Source organism: Oncorhynchus kisutch, unplaced genomic scaffold (assembly GCF_002021735.2).
Source record: "Oncorhynchus kisutch isolate 150728-3 unplaced genomic scaffold, Okis_V2 scaffold3811, whole genome shotgun sequence".
NCBI classification, from domain to species: Eukaryota; Metazoa; Chordata; class Actinopteri; order Salmoniformes; family Salmonidae; genus Oncorhynchus; species Oncorhynchus kisutch.
The window spans coordinates 345,610-354,183 of NW_022265756.1; the positions used below are offsets into that span (position 1 = coordinate 345,610).

Below are 8,574 nucleotides of genomic sequence, written 5' to 3' on the forward strand. Positions count from 1 at the left end.
ATAGAGGTCAGACACACAGTACTGGACAGCTGGGGGTCACCTCTCCTGACTTAGGCTGAGGAGAGAGGTAAAGAGGTCAGACACACAGTACTGGACAGCTGGGGAGAGAGGTAGAGAGGTATAGAGGTCAGACACACAGTACTGGACAGCTGGGGGTCACCTCTCCTGACTTAGGCTGAGGAGAGAGGTAAAGAGGTCAGACACACAGTACTGGACAGCTGGGGAGAGGTAGAGAGGTAGAGAGATCAGACACAGTACTGGACAGCTGGGGAGAGAAGTAGAGAGGTAGAGAGGTATAGAGGTAGAGGGGTAGAGAGGTAGAGGGGTAGAGAGGTCAGACACACAGTACTGGACAGCTGGGGAGAGAGGTAGAGAGGTAGAGAGGTCAGACACACAGTACTGGACAGCTGGGGAGAGAGGTAGAGCGGTAGAGAGGTCAGACACAGTACTGGACAGCTGGGGAGAGAGGTAGAGAGGTAGAGAGGTCAGACAGTACTGGACAGCTGGGGAGAGAGGTAGAGAGGTCAGACAGTACTGGACAGCTGGGGAGAGAGGTAGAGAGGTAGAGAGGTAGAGAGGGAGAGAGGTAGAGAGGTCAGACAGAGTACTGGACAGCTGGGGAGAGAGGTAGAGAGGGAGAGAGGTAGAGAGGTAGAGAGGTCAGACAGAGTACTGGACAGCTGGGGAGAGAGGTAGAGAGGTCAGACAGTACTGGACAGCTGGGGAGAGAGGTAGAGAGGTATAGAGGTCAGACACACAGTACTGGACAGCTGGGGGTCACCTCTCCTGACTTAGGCTGAGGAGAGAGGTAAAGAGGTCAGACACACAGTACTGGACAGCTGGGGAGAGGTAGAGAGGTAGAGAGATCAGACACACAGTACTGGACAGCTGGGGAGAGAAGTAGAGAGGTAGAGAGGTATAGAGGTATAGAGGTAGAGGGGTAGAGAGGTAGAGGGGTAGAGGGGTAGAGAGGTCAGACACACAGTACTGGACAGCTGGGGAGAGAGGTAGAGAGGTAGAGAGGTCAGACACACAGTACTGGACAGCTGGGGAGAGAGGTAGAGCGGTAGAGAGGTCAGACACAGTACTGGACAGCTGGGGAGAGAGGTAGAGAGGTAGAGAGGTCAGACAGTACTGGACAGCTGGGGAGAGAGGTAGAGAGGTCAGACAGTACTGGACAGCTGGGGAGAGAGGTAGAGAGGTAGAGAGGTAGAGAGGGAGAGAGGTAGAGAGGTCAGACAGAGTACTGGACAGCTGGGGAGAGAGGTAGAGAGGTCAGACAGTACTGGACAGCTGGGGAGAGAGGTAGAGAGGTCACACACACCAAACAGAGGTGTATAATACAACCTAGACACTCTCACCTGGTGGAAGCTGTAGGTGAGGATGATTTCGTAGAGCTGTCTGTTGTTGGGGAGGACATCTCTGTGACCCAGAGCCTTGATCTTAGAACTCAGAGGTCTGGAAGAAGCAGGAAACAGACAGTTAGATGGGATGCTTGGGGATAGATAAACTGCTGTGGGTTAGACTCTGTAGACTGAGATGATCTGTCAGGACTAGATGGGATGCTTGGGGATAGATGCTGTGGGTTAGACTCTGTAGACTGAGATGATCTGTCAGGACTAGATGGGATGCTTGGGGATAGATGCTGTGGGTTAGACTCTGTACACTGAGACGATCTGTCAGGACTAGATGGGATGCTTGGGGATAGATGCTGTGGGTTAGACTCTGTACACTGAGACGATCTGTCAGGACTAGATGGGATGCTTGGGGATAGATGCTGTAGGTTAGACTCTGTACACTGAGACGATCTGTCAGGACTAGACGGGATGCTTGGGGATAGATGCTGTGGGTTAGACTCTGTAGACTGAGATGATCTGTCAGGACTAGATGGGATGCTTGGGGATAGATGCTGTGGGTTAGACTCTGTACACTGAGACGATCTGTCAGGACTAGATGGTATGCTTGGGGATAGATGCTGTGGGTTAGACTCTGTACACTGAGACGATCTGTCAGGACTAGATGGGATGCTTGGGGATAGATGCTGTGGGTTAGACTCTGTACACTGAGACGATCTGTCAGGACTAGACGGATGCTTGGGGATAGATGCTGTGGGTTAGACTGTAGACTGAGATGATCTGTCAGGACTAGATGGGATGCTTGGGGATAGATGCTGTGGGTTAAGACTCTGTAGACTGAGACGATCTGTCAGGACTAGATGGGATGCTTGGGGATAGATGCTGTGGGTTAAGACTCTGTAGACTGAGACGATCTGTCAGGACTAGATGGGATGCTTGGGGATAGATGCTGTGGGTTAAGACTCTGTAGACTGAGACGATCTGTCAGGACTAGACGGGATGCTTGGGGATAGATGCTGTGGGTTAGACTGTAGACTGAGATGATCTGTCAGGACTAGATGGGATGCTTGGGGATAGATGCTGTGGGTTAGACTCTGTAGACTGAGACGATCTGTCAGGACTAGATGGGATGTGAGTTATGTTTTGAAGGGTTATGTAGACGTTATCAGGATTGGGCGAAGGCAGGGTTAAAACTGCTGTGGGTTAGACTCTGTAGACGTTATCAGGATTGGGCGAAGGCAGGGTTTAAACTGCTGTGGGTTAGACTCTGTAGACGTTATCAGGATTGGGCGAAGGCAGGGTTAAAACTGCTGTGTCCTCAGTGCCCGGTCTGTGTGCCCACATGGACCGGGAAGGAAGGAGGGGGGGCTGAGAGCTTCCTTCTGAGAGGATGGAGACATAGAAGCTGAGAGTTTCCTTCTGAGAGGATGGAGACGGAGAAGCTGAGAGTTTCCTTCTGAGAGGATGGAGACGGAGAAGCTGAGAGTTTCCTTCTGAGAGGACGGAGAAGCTGAGAGTTTCCTTCTGAGAGGACGGAGAAGCTGAGAGTTTCCTTCTGAGAGGATGGAGAAGCTGAGAGTTCCTTCTGAGAGGATGGAGACGTAGAAGCTGAGAGTTTCCATCTGAGAGGATGGAGACGTAGAAGCTGAGAGTTTCCATCTGAGAGGATGGAGAAGCTGAGAGTTTCCTTCTGAGAGGATGGAGAAGCTGAGAGTTTCCTTCTGAGAGGGTGGAGAAGCTGAGAGTTTCCTTCTGAGAGGATGGAGAAGCTGAGAGTTTCCTTCTGAGAGGATGGAGACGTAGAAGCTGAGAGTTTCCTCACAAAAACAAAAAGTTAATTGCGAAGCTGACCAGATTAGTGACTAATGTAACCCGGTTATATATATATCAGACTGTAGGTGGTGGGTAGAGGGGTAGGTAGGGGGGTGTATTTGGAGACATATGTCCCAGTGTGGCTGCACACAGATCTTCAGGATGACCCTGGGAGAAACGTGTGGGTGGGTGTATTTCTTTAGTTTTATACCTGAGTGGCTGGACCCAAGTCTTCAGAGTGATGATGGGAGAAACGTCCTCGTACCTCAGGGGAGAGGACACCTCAAAACTAGTCACACCGTCTGATGCATGCTGGGTGAGACAAAAATCATGAGTCAGAAAGGAAAAGACTTTAGGTCGTAAAACTGAAACGTCCCACAACACGGAGGAGTGCGTTCCTGCTGTGGTACGACACGTCCCACAAACACAGAGGAGTGCGTTCCTGCTGTGGTACGACACGTCCCACAACACAGAGTGAGATGCGTTCCTGCTGTGGTACGACACGTCCCACAACACAGAGGAGTGCGTTCCTGCTGTGGTACGACACGTCCCACAACACAGAGGAGTGCGTTCCTGCTGTGGTACGACACGTCCCACCAACACAGAGGAGTGCGTTCCTGCTGTGGTACGACACGTCCCACAACACAGAGGAGTGCGTTCTGCTGTGGTACGACACGTCCCACAACACAGAGGAGTGCGTTCTGCTGTGGTACGACACGTCCCACAACACAGAGGAGTGCGTTCCTGCTGTGGTACGGAACGTACCACAAACGAGGAGGAGAGCGTTCCTGCTGTGGTACGACAACGTCCCACAACCCACAGAGGAGTGCGTTCCTGCTGTGGTACGACACGTCCCACAACCCAGAGGAGTGCGTTCCTGCTGTGGTACGACACGTCCCACAACAACAGAGGAGTGCGTTCCTGCTGTGGTACGACACGTCCCACAACACAGAGGAGTGCGTTCCTGCTGTGGTAAGACACGTCCCACACACACCGTTCCATTATTCACATATCTAAACACACAATACACCCACAATGACATCACAATACCCCACAATGACATCACAATACCCCACAATGACATCACAATACCCCACGATCACAATACCCCACAATGACATCACAATACCCCACAATGACATCACAATACCCCACAATGACATGACAATACCCCACAATGACATCACAATACCCCACAATGACATGACAATACCCCACAATGACATGACAATACCCCACAATGACATGACAATACCCCACAATGACATGACAATACCCCACAATGACATCACAATACCCCACAATGACATCACAATACCCCACGATCACAATACCCCACAATGACATCACAATACCCCACAATGACATCACAATACCCCACAATGACATCACAATACCCCACGATCACAATACCCCACAATGACATCACAATACCCCAACAATGACATCACAATACCCCACAATGACAGTCACAATACCCCACGATCACAATAACCCCACAATGACATCACAATACCCCACAATGACATCAAATACCCACAATGACATGACAATACCCCACAATGACATCACAATACCCCACAATGACATGACAATACCCCACAATGACATGCCAATACCCCACAATGACATGACCATACCCCACAATGACATCACAATACCCCACAATGACATGACAATACCCCACAATGACATGACAATACCCCACAATGACATCACAATACCCCACAATGAATCCCAATACCCCACACATGACATCACAATACCCCCAATGACATGACCAATACCCCACGATGACATCACAATACCCACAATGACATCACAATTACCCCACGATGACATCACAATACCCACGATCACCATACCCCACAATGACAATCACAATACCCCCAAATGACAATCACAATACCCACAATGACACAATACCCCCGATCACAATACCCCACAAGACATCACAATACCCCACGATGACATGACAATACCCCACAATGACATCAATATCCCCACAATGACATGACAATACCCCCACAATGACATCACAATACCCACAATGACATCACAATACCCCACAATGACCATGACAATACCCCACGATGACATCACAATACCCCAAATGACATCACAATACCCCACGAGACATCACAATACCCACGATCACAATACCCCCACAATGACATCACAATACCCCACAATGACATCACATACCCCACAATGACATGACAATACCCCACGATCACAATACCCCACAATGACATCACAATACCCCACAATGGACATGACAATCCCCACGATGACATCACAATACCCCCAATGACATCACAAATACCCCCACGATGACATCACAATACCCCACGATGACATCACAATACCCCCCACAATGACATCACAATACCCCACAATGACATACACAATACCCCACAATGACAACACAATAACCCACGATGACAACACAATACCCCATGATGACAACACAATACCCCATGATGACATCACAATACCCCATGATGACATCACAATACCCCATGATGACAACACAATACCCCACGATGACATCACAATACCCCACAATGACATCACAATACCCCACAATGACATCACAATACCCCATAATGACATCACAATACCCCATGATGACATCACAATACCCCATGATGACAACACAATACCCCATGATGACATCACAATACCCCATAATGACATCACAATAACCCATGATGACATCACAATACCCCATGATGACAACACAATACCCCATGATGACATTCCTTCAACCTCATGGCTTGGGTTTTGCTCTGACATGCACTGTCATCTGTGGGACCTTATATAGACAGGTGTGTGCCTTTCCAAATCATGTCCAATCAATTGAACTTACCACAGGTGGACTCCAATCAAGTTGTAGAAACATCTCAAGGATGATCAATGGAAACAGGATGCACCTGAGCTCAATGTCAGGTCTCATAGCAAAGGGTCTGAATACTTATGTCAATACTTATGTTGTCATCATGAGGTATTGTGATGTCATTATGGGGTATTGTGTTGTCATCATGGGGTATTGTGTTGTCATCATGGGGTATTGTGTTGTCATCATGGGGTATTGTGATGTCATCATGGGGTATTGTGTGTAGATTGAGGGAAAACAATTATAGGTGGTGTGTAGAGGTGAGGTGGTGTGTAGAGGTGAGGTGGTGTGTAGAGGTGGTATATACTCACTATGTGTAGAGTTGACGGTGAGGTTGGTGGGTAGAGGTGAGGGTGGTGTGTAGAGGTGGGTATATACTCACTATGTGTAGAGTTTGACGGTGAGGTGGTGTGTAGAGGGTGAGGTGGTGTGTAGAGGTGGTATATACTCGCTATGTGTAGAGTTGACGGTGAGGTGGTGTGTAGAGGTGAGGTGAGGTGTAGAGGTGGTATATACTCACTATGTGTAGAGTTGACGGTGAGGTGGTGTGTAGAGGTGAGGTGGTTGTAGAGGTTGTAGATACTCACTATGTGTAGAGTTTGACGGTGAGGTGGTGTGTAGAGGTGAGGTGGTGTGTAGAGGTGGTATATACTCGCTATGTGTAGAGTTGACGGTGAGGTGGTGTGTAGAGGTGAGGTGGTGTGTAGAGGTGGTATATACTCACTATGTGTAGAGTTGACGGTGAGTGGTGTGTAGAAGTGAGGTGGTGTGTAGAGGGTGGTATAATACTCGCTATGGTAGTAGAGTTGACGGTGAGGTGGTGTGTAGAGGTGAGGTGGTGTGTAGAGGTGGTATATACTCGCTATGTGTGAGTTGACGGTGAGGTGGGTGTGTAGAGGTGAGGTGGTGTGTAGAGGTGGTATAATACTCGCTATGTGTAGAGTTGACGGTGAGTAGGTGTGTAGAGGTTGAGGTGGTGTGTAGAGGTGAGGTGAGGTGTATATACTCACTATGTGTAGAGGGACGGTGAGGTGGTGTGAGAGGTGAGGTGGTGTGTAGAGGTGAGGTGAGGTGTATATACCTCACTATGTGTAGAAGGTGGACGGTGAGGTGGTCAGGCCGTGGAAGGAGATACTAGTAGTCACGGTGACGTCACAAAGGCTGGCCCACCACCGGGCGACACATAACTCTACTGTCCTCCCTGACTAGAGAAGAGAGCCACTCAGTCAAACAGCATCACAGAGACCACCTGGATATATTGTATTGGTTCCTAGGGCTGATCCCATTTAGTCCACTGTCTATTGGTTCCTAGGGCGATCCCATTTAGTCCACTGGTCTATTGTTCACTAGGGGTGATCCCATTTAGTCCCCTGGTCTATTGGTTCCTAGGGCTGATCCCATTTAGTCCACTGGTCTTTGTTTCAGGAGCGTACCGGTAACCTCAGGAGCCGTACCGGTGGTACCCTCAGGAGCGTACCGTAACCTCAGGAGCGTACCGGTAACCTCAGGCGCGTACCGGTAACCTCCGGAGCGTACCGGTAACCTCCGGAGCGTACCGGTAACCTCCGGAGCGTACCGTAAACCTCCGGAGCGTACCGTAACCTCCGGAGCGTAACGGCAGCGGGAGGAGGGGCAGGGAACAGGTTATTTTCTCCTATATTGATCTCTGGCTCCTCCTTTAGTAATTTGTGTGTACTTCAGTTTTAATGGCAGTGCTTAAAGCATCAGACAGGCTCAGTAGCCTACAGTACCAGGTACTGTACCTACAGCTGATTCTATTCAAACAGGATGTTCTTTTAACATTTCTACCAATCGATTGGTCGAAAGACGACGACTCGGTCGACCAAAACAAAACCTTGTTTTTAGTCGGGGACAGCCCTGTTGTTTACACGCATATTGTTGACTGCATTTCTTATGAAATATATACTCTGACTGACTGACTGATTGACTGACTGATTGACTGACTGATTGACTGACTGATTGACTGACTGATTGACTGATTGATTGACTGACTGACTGATTGACTGACTGACTGATTGACTGACTGATTGACTGATTGACTGACTGATTGACTGATTGACTGACTGACTGATTGACTGACTGACTGATTGACTGACTGACTGACTGATTGATTGACTGATTGACTGACTGACTGACTGACTGATTGACTGACTGACTGACTGACTGACTGATTGATTGACTGATTGATTGAGTGAGAGTCAGTACCAGGACAGGGAAAGCTTCAGTCAGGGAGCTCTTCTCCAGCAGAGAGGAGAACTTGTAGAACTCGTTGGCTCTGTAAGCTCTCTGCTTCACCAGGTGGACCGCATGGAGGACAAATTTAGAGGACACGTCCCCGCTCTGAGACGTCAATGTTACCTCTGGAGGGGGGAGGAGAGAGACGGAGAGGGGGGAGAGAGAGATGGAGAGGGGAGAGAGAGAGAGGGGAAGAGAGAGAGAGAGAGAGAGAGAGGGGGGAGAGATGGAGAGGGGAGAGAGAGATGGAGA

The 8,574-nt window shown here is 49.3% G+C and overlaps 1 protein-coding gene across 1 annotated transcript in view; it reads right to left on the reverse strand.

Moving 5' to 3' along the window:
* The window catches only part of LOC116371881 (tripeptidyl-peptidase 2-like), a 20,356-nt gene extending 11,882 nt beyond the window's left edge, over positions 1–8,474 (reverse strand). The window contains exons 1-4 of the mRNA XM_031821016.1: positions 8,293–8,474; positions 7,153–7,271; positions 3,379–3,479; positions 1,362–1,458 (exon numbers count right to left, since the gene is read on the reverse strand). The gene's annotated coding sequence lies outside the window, so the exon portion shown is untranslated. The remainder of the gene's footprint in view (positions 1–1,361; positions 1,459–3,378; positions 3,480–7,152; positions 7,272–8,292) is intronic.
* Positions 8,475–8,574: the final 100 nt, after the last annotated feature.